The sequence below is a fragment of the Coregonus lavaretus genome (assembly GCF_964263955.1).
Source record: "Coregonus lavaretus genome assembly, chromosome: 29".
NCBI classification, from domain to species: Eukaryota; Metazoa; Chordata; class Actinopteri; order Salmoniformes; family Salmonidae; genus Coregonus; species Coregonus lavaretus.
Window position 1 is genome coordinate 6,191,267 of NC_140016.1, and position 10,352 is coordinate 6,201,618.

The window sequence follows — 10,352 nt, forward strand, 5'->3', positions numbered from 1 at the left end:
TGTAGACGTTACAGTGAAATGCTTACTTACAAGCCCTTAACCAACAATGCAAACAGTCCGGGTAGCCATGATTAGCTGTTCAGTAGTCTTATGGCTTGGGGTTAGAAGCTGTTAAGAAGCCTTTTGGACCTAGACTTGGCGCTCCGGTACCGCTTGCCGTGCGGTAGCAGAGAGAACAGTCTATGACTAGGGTGGCTGGAGTCTTTGACAATTTTTAGGGCCTTCCTCTGACACCGCCTGGTATATAGGTCCTGGATGGAAGGAAGCTTGGCCCCAGTGATGTACTGGGCCATACGCACTACCCTCTATAGTGACTTGCGGTCTGAGGCCGAGCAGTTGCCATACCAGGCAGTGGTGCAACCAGTCAGGATGCTCTTGATGGCGCAGCTGTAGAATGTTTGAGGATCTGAGGACCCACACCAAATATTTTCAGTCTCCTGAGGGAGAATAGGCGTTGTCGTGCCCTCTTCACGACTGTCTTGGTGTGTTTGGACCATGATAGTTTGTTGGTGATGTGGACAACAAGGAACTTGAAGCTCTCAACCTGTTCCACTACAGCCCGTCAATGAGAATGGGGGCGTGCTCAGTCCTCTTTTTTTTCTGTAGTCCACAATCATCTCCTTTGTCTTGATCACGTTGAGGGAGAGGTTGTTATCCTGGCACCACACAGCCAGGTCTCTGACCTCCTCCCTATAGGCTGTCTCATTGTTGTCGGTGATCAGGCCTACCACTGTTGCGTCGTCGGCAAACTTAATAATGGTGTTGGAGTTGTGAAGCCCCTGCAGTCATGGGTGAACAGGGAGTACAGGAGGGGATTAAGAACGCACCCCTGAGGGGCCCCCGTGTTGAGGATCAGCGTGGTGGATGTATTGCTACCTACCCTTATCACCTGGGGGCGGCCCATCAGGAAGTCCAGGATCCAGTTGCAGAGGGAGGTGTTCAGTTCCAGGGTCCTTAGCTTAGTGATGAGCTTTGAGGGCACTATGGTGTTGAACACTGAACTGAAGTCAGTGAATAGCGTTCTCACGTAGTTGTTCCTCTTGTCCAGCTGGGAAAGGGCAGTGTGGAGTACAATAGAGATTGCATCATCTGTGGATCTGTTGGGGAGGTATGCAAATTGGAGTGGGTCTAGGGTTTCTGGGATAATGGTGTTGATGTGAGCCATGACCAGCCTTTCAAAGCACTTCATGGCTACAGACGTGAGTGCTACGGGTTGGTAGTCATTTAGGCAGGTTATCTTAGTGTTCTTGGGCACAAGGACTATGGTGGTCTGCTTGAAACATGTTGGTATTACAGACTCAGTCAGGGACATGTTGAAAATGTCAGTGAAGACACTTGCCAGTTGGTCAGCGCATGCTCTGAGTATGCGTCCTGGTAATGCGTCTGACCCTGCGGCCTTGTGAATGTTGATCTGCTTAAAAGTCTTACTCAAATCGGCTACGGAGAGCGTGATCACATAGTCATCCGGAACAGCTGATGCTCTCATGCATGCTTCAGTGTTGCTTGCCTCGAAGCGAGCATAGAAGTGATTATGCTCGTCTGGTAGGTTCGTGTCACTGGGCAGCTCGCGGCTGTGCTTCCCTTTGTAGTCTGTAATAGTTTGCAAGCCCTGCCACATCCGACAAGCATCGGAGCTGGTGTAGTACGATTCAATCTTAGTCCTGTATTGACTTTTTGCCTGTTTGATGGTTCGTCGGAGGGCACAGCGGGATTTCTTATAAGTGTCCGGGTTAGAGTCCCGCTCCTTGAAAGCGGCAGCTCTACCCTTTACCTCAGTGTGGATGTTGCCTTTAATCCATGGCTTCTGGTTGGGGTACGGTCACTGTGGAGACGACGTCATCGATGCACTTATTGATGAAGCCAGTGACTGATGTGGTGTACTCCTCAATGCCATTGGAAGAATCCCGGAACATATTCCAGTCTGTGCTAGCAAAACAGTCCTGTAGCATTACATTTTACATGTGAGTCATTTAGCAGACACTCTTATCCTGAGCGACTTACAGTTAGTGAGTGCATACATTTTCATACTGGCCCCCCGTGGGAATCGAACCCACAACATCTGCTTATTCTGACCACTTCCTTATTAACCGAGTCACTGGTGCTTCCTGCTTTAGTTTTTGCTTATAAGCAGGAATCAGGAGGATAGAGTTATGGTCAGATTTTCCAAATGGAGGGTGAGGAAGAGCTTTGTACGCGTCTCTGTGTGTGGAGTAAAGGTGGTCTAGAGTTTTTTTCCCCTCTGGTTGCACATTTAACATGCTGGTAGATATGAGGTAGAACGGATTTAAGTTTCCCTGCATTAAAGTCTCCGGCCACTAGGAGCGCTGCCTCTGGATGAGCATTTTCCTATTTGCTTATGGCCTTATACAACTCATTGAGTGCAATCTTAGTGCCAGTATCGGTTTGTGGTGGTAAATAGACAGCTACAAAAAATAGAGATTAAAACTTGGTAAATAGTGTGGCCTACAGCTTACCATGAACTGTAACTCTTTAAAATCTTTTAAATTGTTGCATGTTGCGTTTATATTTTTGTTCAGTATAGAAGGCTAGATCCAAGAGAGGATACCAATGCAAGGGCAGCAGATACGTGGGTACACTGCATTAGCTGCCCGGCTGGTCTCTTCTCATTCTCTAGCCTCCTCCCTGTACTGATCTAAGTGTTAGCGAACTTCCTTATTAATAAGTGTAATAATATCTCACTTTTCTGCTGGCTATTTGCTAAGGGAAAATGACATTTCCTGAGAAATACACTACATGACCAAAAGTATATGGACACCTGCTCGTCGAACATCTCATTCCAAAATAATGGCCATTAATATGGAGTTGGTCCCCCCCCCCTTTGCTGCTATAACAGCCTCCACTCTTCTGGGAAGGCTTTCCACTAGATGTTGAAACATTGCTGCGGGGACTTGCTTCCATTCAGCCACAAGTGCATTAGTGAAGTCGGGCACTGATGTTGGACGATTAGGCCTGGCTTGCAGTCGGCATTCCAATTCATCCCAAATATGTTAGATGGGCTTGAGGTCAGGGCTCTGTGCAGGCCAGCCAAGTTCTTCCACACTGATCTCGACAAACCATTTCTGTATGGACCTCACTTTGTGAACGGGGGCATTGTCATGCTGAAACAGGAAAGGGCCTTCCCCAAACTGCTGCCACAAAGTTGGAAGCACAGAATTGTCTAGAATGTCATTGTATGCTGTAGCGTTAAGATTTCCCTTCACTGGAACTAAGGGTCCCGTGTAGCTCAGTTGGTAGAGCATGGCGTTTGCAATGCCAGGGTTGTGGGGTCGATTCCCACGGAGGGCCAGTATGAAAATGTATGCACTCACTAACTGTAAGTTGCTCTGGATAAGAGTGTCTGCTAAATGACTAAAATGTCAAATGTAAGGGGCCTGATCCATGAAACACATCCCCAGACCATTATTCCTCCTCCACCAGATTTTACAGTTGGCACTATGCATTGAGGCAGGTAGTGTTCTCCTAGCATCCGACAAACGTAGATTTGTCAGTCGAACTGCCAGATGGTGAAGCGTTGATTCATCACTCCAGAGAATGCGTTTCCACTGCTCCAGAGTCCAATGGCGGCGAGCTTTACACCACTCCAGCCGACGCTTGGCTTTGCAATCTTAGGCTTGTGTGCGGCTGCTCGGCCATGGAAACCCATATCATGAAGCTCCCAACGAACAGTTATTGTGCTGAAGTTGCTTCCAGAGGCAGTTTGGAACTCAGTAGTGAGTGTTGCAACCGAGGACAGACTATTTCTATCAGCACTTCAGCACTTCGGCGGTCCCGTTCTGTGAGCTTGTGTGGCCTACCACTTCGCGGCTGAGCCATTGTTTTTCCTACACTTTACACTTACATTTTAGTCATTTAGCAGACGCTCATATCCAGAGCAACTTACAGTTTAAGTGAGTGCATACATTTTTCACACTGGCCCCCCGTGGGAATCGAACCCACAACCCTGGCGTTGCAAGCGCCATGCTCTACCAACTGAGCTACAGGAGGCACTTCACAATAATAGTGCTTATAGGGGCTGCTCTAGCAGGGCAGAAATTTGACGACACCGTTCTCTCCTTGCCTTGTGACTGAGATGTTTACACATCTGTCAGAACACCAAATGTTATTTTCTTTTCAATTCAAATTACACTCACAGTTTTATATAATCATGTGAAATGTCTTCCCTGTCAGGGCGTTATATAAAATCTTTCCTCCAATCAAATAATCGTTTTCAGGCTGTCGTTGGCAGCGAGTGTCGTCAGTTGCCTAGCAACTCGGTCTGCGGTGCGGGCTAACTTGGTGAAACTGTCTGGTTGGTTTGAGGTAAATCGGGGGGCAATCTGATTTTAAAATAGGTTGTATGTAGGAGGATGAATTCAAACGTTACAACAGCACAGTATACTCTAGGACAGTTCTCCCAATTAGGGTTTGGATACCTATTGTTAAATAACATACAGATGCTATGTTTGAGATATGCCAAGACATGCATCAAGACAGAATAGAACAGAATACTTGATTGTCAGAGGATGGACATTTTACTTACTACTAGAATAGTATATAGGTCATTGTACACTTTTATCCATCAAGGTATCAAAAGGAAGTTGGCAGTGTAACCGATGTAGCCATCGCTCGAACACACATATTTGCCTGAGATAGATCAAATAGACGTGTCTCAGAGTATACTGCTCATTTGTCAAGCAAGAGAAACACAGAGGATGACAGTGGAACTACAAGAATGATGTTCTCTCCTACATGTAGATGGTAAAACAGACCTTCATATTCATCCTACATGTAGATGGTAAAACAGACCTTCATATTCATCCTACATGTAGATGGTAAAACAGACCTTCATATTCATCCTACATGTAGATGGTAAAACAGACCTTCATATTCATCCTACATGTAGATGGTAAAACAGACCTTCATATTCATCCTACATGTAGATGGTAAAACAGACCTTCATATTCATCCTACATGTAGATGGTAAAACAGACCTTCATATTCATCCTACATCTAGATGGTAAAACAGACCTTCATATTCATCATCTTAGTTTAAACTTCCAAGTCTCAGGCTAGAACTGTAGAAGTTGACCGAGCTTGCTACCTGTTACCATCATGTCCTAAGGCCAGTAACAGTGTCTACCTGTTACCATCATGTCCTAATGCCAGTAACAGTGTCTACCTGTTACCATCATGTCCTAATGCCAGTAACAGTGTCTACCTGTTACCATCATGTCATAATGCCAGTAACAGTGAATCTAGCTGTGTGTGTGAACCACGGAAATGCAGCCATGTCTTCATTTAATGGTATGTATAATTGGGGTATGCAGTGGTTCATATCTGCAACTCAAATGACACCCTAATCCCTATATAGTGCACTAATTTTGGGTCTATAGGGCTCTGGTCAAAAGTAGTGCACTATATAGGGAATAGGGTGCCATTTGGGATATAACCATAGATCCACATTTGAAAGTCACTTAGACACCCATAGTGATTCTTCTTCTTCTTCTTCTTCTTCTTCTTCTTCTTCTTCTTCTTCTTCTTCTTCTTCTTCTTCATCTTCTTCTTCATCTTCTTCTTCTTCTTCTTCTTCTTCTTCTTCTTCTTCTTCTTCTTCTTCTTCTTCTTCTTCTTCTTCTTCTTCTTCTTCTTCTTCTTCTTCTTCTTCTTCTTCTTCTTCTTCTTCTTCTTCTTCTTCTTCTTCTTCTTCTTCTCCTCCTCTCCTGCTTTTCTTCACGCTTCTATAAAACTGTTCCACATGGCTTTCAGCAAATCAACTTCTCCGTGCTGCTCCCCCTCCCTCTCCCTCTCCCCCTCTCCCTTCTTCTCTCACCCTCCCTCTCTCTCTTCCTCTCTTCCTCTCTCTCTCTCTCTCTCTCTCTCTCTCTCTCTCTCTCTCTCTCTCTCTCTCTCTCTCTTCCTCTCTCCCTTCCTCTCACTCTCTTCCTCTCTCTCTTCCTCTCTCTCCATTCCTCTCTCTCTCTTCCGCTCTCCCTTCCTCTCTCTCTCTTCCTCTCGCTCTCTCTCTCTCTCTCTCTCTCTCTCTCTCTCTCTCTCTCTCTCTCTCTCCCTCTCTCGCTCTCGCTCTCTATTCCTATATTCATTAAAGTTTCATGCTTGATGTTTACTTTGATAGGATATGCATATTGAATGGCAGAGGTTGGTGAGGAGCCAGGTAACATCACAGAGCGGAAAAAACTTGAGACCTGAAGGCCACATCCTGTATCATATCAATTCTGTTTCTGAGGCACCATGACAGAGTTTAAAAAATGCTTTTATTGTAAAGTTCACACATACCATACCGTATAGCGAATGATCTGACACATGTTATCAGGAATGCTATTTGAATTTCCATAGAATGGCATGCTTCCCATTCAACATTGGCGGGCTGCCTTAGGAATACAAAAAGTATTTGATCCCCCGCTGATTTTGTACGTTTGCCCACTGACAAAGAAATGATCAGTCTATAATTTTAATGGTAGGTTTATTTGAACAGTGAGAGACAGAATAACAACAAAGAAATCTAGAAAAAACGCATGTCAAAAATGTTATTAATTGATTTGCATTTTAATGAGGGAAATAAGTATTTGACCCCTCTGCAAAACATGACTTAGTACTTGGTGGCAAAACCCTTGTTGGCAATCACAGAGGTCAGACGTTTCTTGTAGTTGGCCACCAGGTTTGCATACATCTCAGGAGGGATTTTGTCCCACTCCTCTTTGCAGATCTTCTCCAAGTCATTAAGGTTTCGAGACTGACGTTTGGCAACTCGAACCTTCAGCTCCCTCCACATATTTTCTATGGGATTAAGGTCTGGAGACTGGCTAGGCCACTCCAGGACCTTAATGTGCTTCTTCTTGAGCCACTCCTTTGTTGCCTTGGCCTTGTGTTTTGGGTCATTGTCATGCTGGAATACCCATCCACGACCCATTTTCAATGCCCTGGCTGAGGGAAGGAGGTTCTCACCCAAGATTTGACGGTACATGGCCCCGTCCATCGTCCCTTTGATGCGGTGAAGTTGTCCTGTCCCCTTAGCAGAAAAACACCCCCAAAGCATAATGTTTCCTCCTCCATGTTTGACGGTGGGGATGGTGTTCTTGGGGTCATAGGCAGCATTCCTCCTCCTCCAAACACGGCGAGTTGAGTTGATGCCAAAGAGCTCCATTTTGGTCTCATCTGACCACAACACTTTCACCCAGTTCTCCTCTGAATCATTCAGATGTTCATTGTCAAACTTCAGACGGGCATGTATATGTGCTTTCTTGAGCAGGGGGACCTTGCGGGCACTGCAGGATTTCAAACCTTCACGGCGTAGTGTGTTACCAATTGTTTTCTTGGTGACTATGGTCCCAGCTGCCTTGAGATCATTGACAAGATCCTACCGTGTAGTTCTGGGCTGATTCCTCACCGATCTCATGATCATTGCAACTCCACGAGGTGAGATCTTGCATGGAGCCCCAGGCCGAGGGAGATTGACAGTTATTTTGTGTTTCTTCCATTTGCGAATAATCGCACCAACTGTTGTCACCTTCTCACCAAGCTGCTTGGCGATGGTCTTGTAGCCCATTCCAGCCTTGTGTAGGTCTACAATCTTGTCCCTGACATCCTTGGAGAGCTCTTTGGTCTTGGCCATGGTGGAGAATTTGGAATCTCACATCAATCAAATCAAATTTTATTGGTCACATGCGCCGAATACAACAGGTGCAGACATTACAGTGAAATGCTTACTTACAGCCCTTAACCAACAGTGCATTTATTTTAAACAAAAAAAGTAAGAATAAAACAACAACAACAAAAGTGTTGAGAAAAAAAGAGCAGAAGTAAAATAAAGTGACAGTAGGGAGGCTATATATACAGGGGGGTACCGTTGCAGAGTCAATGTGCGGGGGCACCGGCTAGTTGAGGTAGTTGAGGTAATATGTACATGTGGGTAGAGTTAAAGTGACTATGCATAAATACTTAACAGAGTAGCAGCAGCGTAAAAAGGATGGGGGTGGGGGGGCAGTGCAAATAGTCCGGGTAGCCATGATTAGCTGTTCAGGAGTCTTATGGCTTGGGGGTAGAAGCTGTTGAGAAGTCTTTTGGACCTAGACTTGGCACTCCGGTACCGCTTGCCGTGCGGTAGCAGAGAGAACAGTTTATGACTAGGGTGGCTGGAGTCTTTGACAATTTTGAGGGCCTTCCTCTGACACCGCCTGGTATAGAGGTCCTGGATGGCAGGAAGCTTTGCCCCAGTGATGTACTGGGCCGTACGCACTACCCTCTGTAGTGCCTTGCGGTCAGAGGCCAAGCAGTTGCCATACCAGGCGGTGATGCAACCAGTCAGGATGCTCTCGATGGTGCAGCTGTAGAATTTTTTGAGGATCTGAGGACCCATGCCAAATCTTTTTAGTCTCCTGAGGGGGAATAGGTTTTGTCGTGCCCTCTTCACGACTGTCTTGGTGTGTTTGGACCAATCTGATCGATTGCTTCTGTGGACAGGTGTCTTTTATACAGGTAACACGCTGAAATCTTTCTGATTGAGAGGGGGTCAAATACTTATTTCCCACATTAAAATGCAAATCAATTTATAACATTTTTTACATGCATTTTTCTGGATTTTATTGTTGTTATTCTATCTCTCACTGTTCAAATAAACCTACCATTAAAATGATAGACTGATCATTTCTTTGTCAGTGGGCAAACGTACAAAATCAGCCGGGGATCAAATACTTTTTTCCCTCACTGTACAATCTGTGAGACGTGCCATGTCGTGGTTGATGGTAGATGATGGGAATAGAAGAAGAGCAATTCCACATTCAGACCAAACCTGGGTTCAAATACTATTAGAAATCTTTCAAATATTTTTAGCATTTGCCTTAGCCTGCCTGGAGTGTCAGATGTGTGGGGTTCGCAGGCAAGCTCAATCAAGAACATCCAAAGTATTGTAAATGATTTAAAATAGTATTTGAAACGATGGGTGCGCTCTTTAAAGGTTATGTATATCAAATAGAGTATGTTACAGGTGCGTACCTTTCAAAATACGAATACCAGGAGAGATGGAGACCCATTCAAATAATATTTACTAATATGTCATGTTTGGGATGATTGGAATAAAATAATATATAATGCTACATTCCAATAGAACATGGAACTCAATCTTCATGTTCTACATGTTCCACTGCTCAAGTCTGTTTTCTCCCATTGATTTCTAATCAGGAACTACATTTAGATTTTTGCAGATGGTGGGACTGTCTGTCGAATGTCATACAAAAGAGGTTGCTATTCCATTATAAAATGTTTCAATATATATTGTATGCAGCCATTCAATTCATGCGGTATCCTGTCTTGAATACTAAGGTGGTAGAGCACATTTCCACTTAGTTTGAACCCTTTTTACTCAGCATTCATTGTACAACACAACTTCTCTAGAAGTTGGATAGAAATCATGTAGGCTACTTATAGGGGATTCCTTCATGAAAGGATAACAACCTCTCCCTCAACGTGATCAAGACAAAGGAGATGATTGTGGACTACAGGAAAAGGAGGACCGAGAATGCCCCCATTCTCATCGACAGGGCTGTAGTGGAACAGGTTGAGAGCTTCAAGTTCCTTGGTGTCCACATCACCAACAAACTATCATGGTCCAAACACACCAAGACAGTCGTGAAGAGGGCACGACAAAGCCTATTTCCCCTCAGGAGACTGAAAAGATTTGGCATGGGTCCACAGCTCCTCAAAATGTGTACAGCTGCACCATCGAGAGCATCCTGACTTGTTGCATCACTGCCTGGTATGGCAACTGCTCGGCCTCCATCTCCATCTCCATCTCCATCTCCATCTCCATCTCCATCTCCATCTCCATCTCCATCTCCATCTCCATCTCTCTCTCTCTCTCTCTCTCTCTCTCTCTCTCTCTCTCTCTCTCTCTCTCTCTCTCTCTCTCTCTCTCTCTCTCTCTCTCTCTCTCCCTCTATCTCTCACCTTCCCTCTATTCTCTGCTGCTCTCCTCTTGTCTCGAAAAATCACTTTGTCACATAGCAACGCATCATTTCACATGCTAAATTTTTAAAAAGTGGAACTGAAAATCCTTTCTGAGCCTGCAATATCCATTAGGGGGGGAAATTATTAATGTGGATCCTCTGCATTATTTAAAGGTTGATGAAGAGAAATACGAGGTCCTATCCATCAGCATTGTAAATCCCCCCCCCCCCCCCCCCCCCCCACAATATCTCTCTGGGTTTACTGTAAGGTTCATCTTTACTAGGGTTGTCTGTCCCAAATGGCACCCTATTGCCTATGGGCCCTGGTCAAAAGTAGTGCACTATACTGGGAATAGGGTGTCATTTGGGACGCAGTCTTAGGGGTCTCGTGTG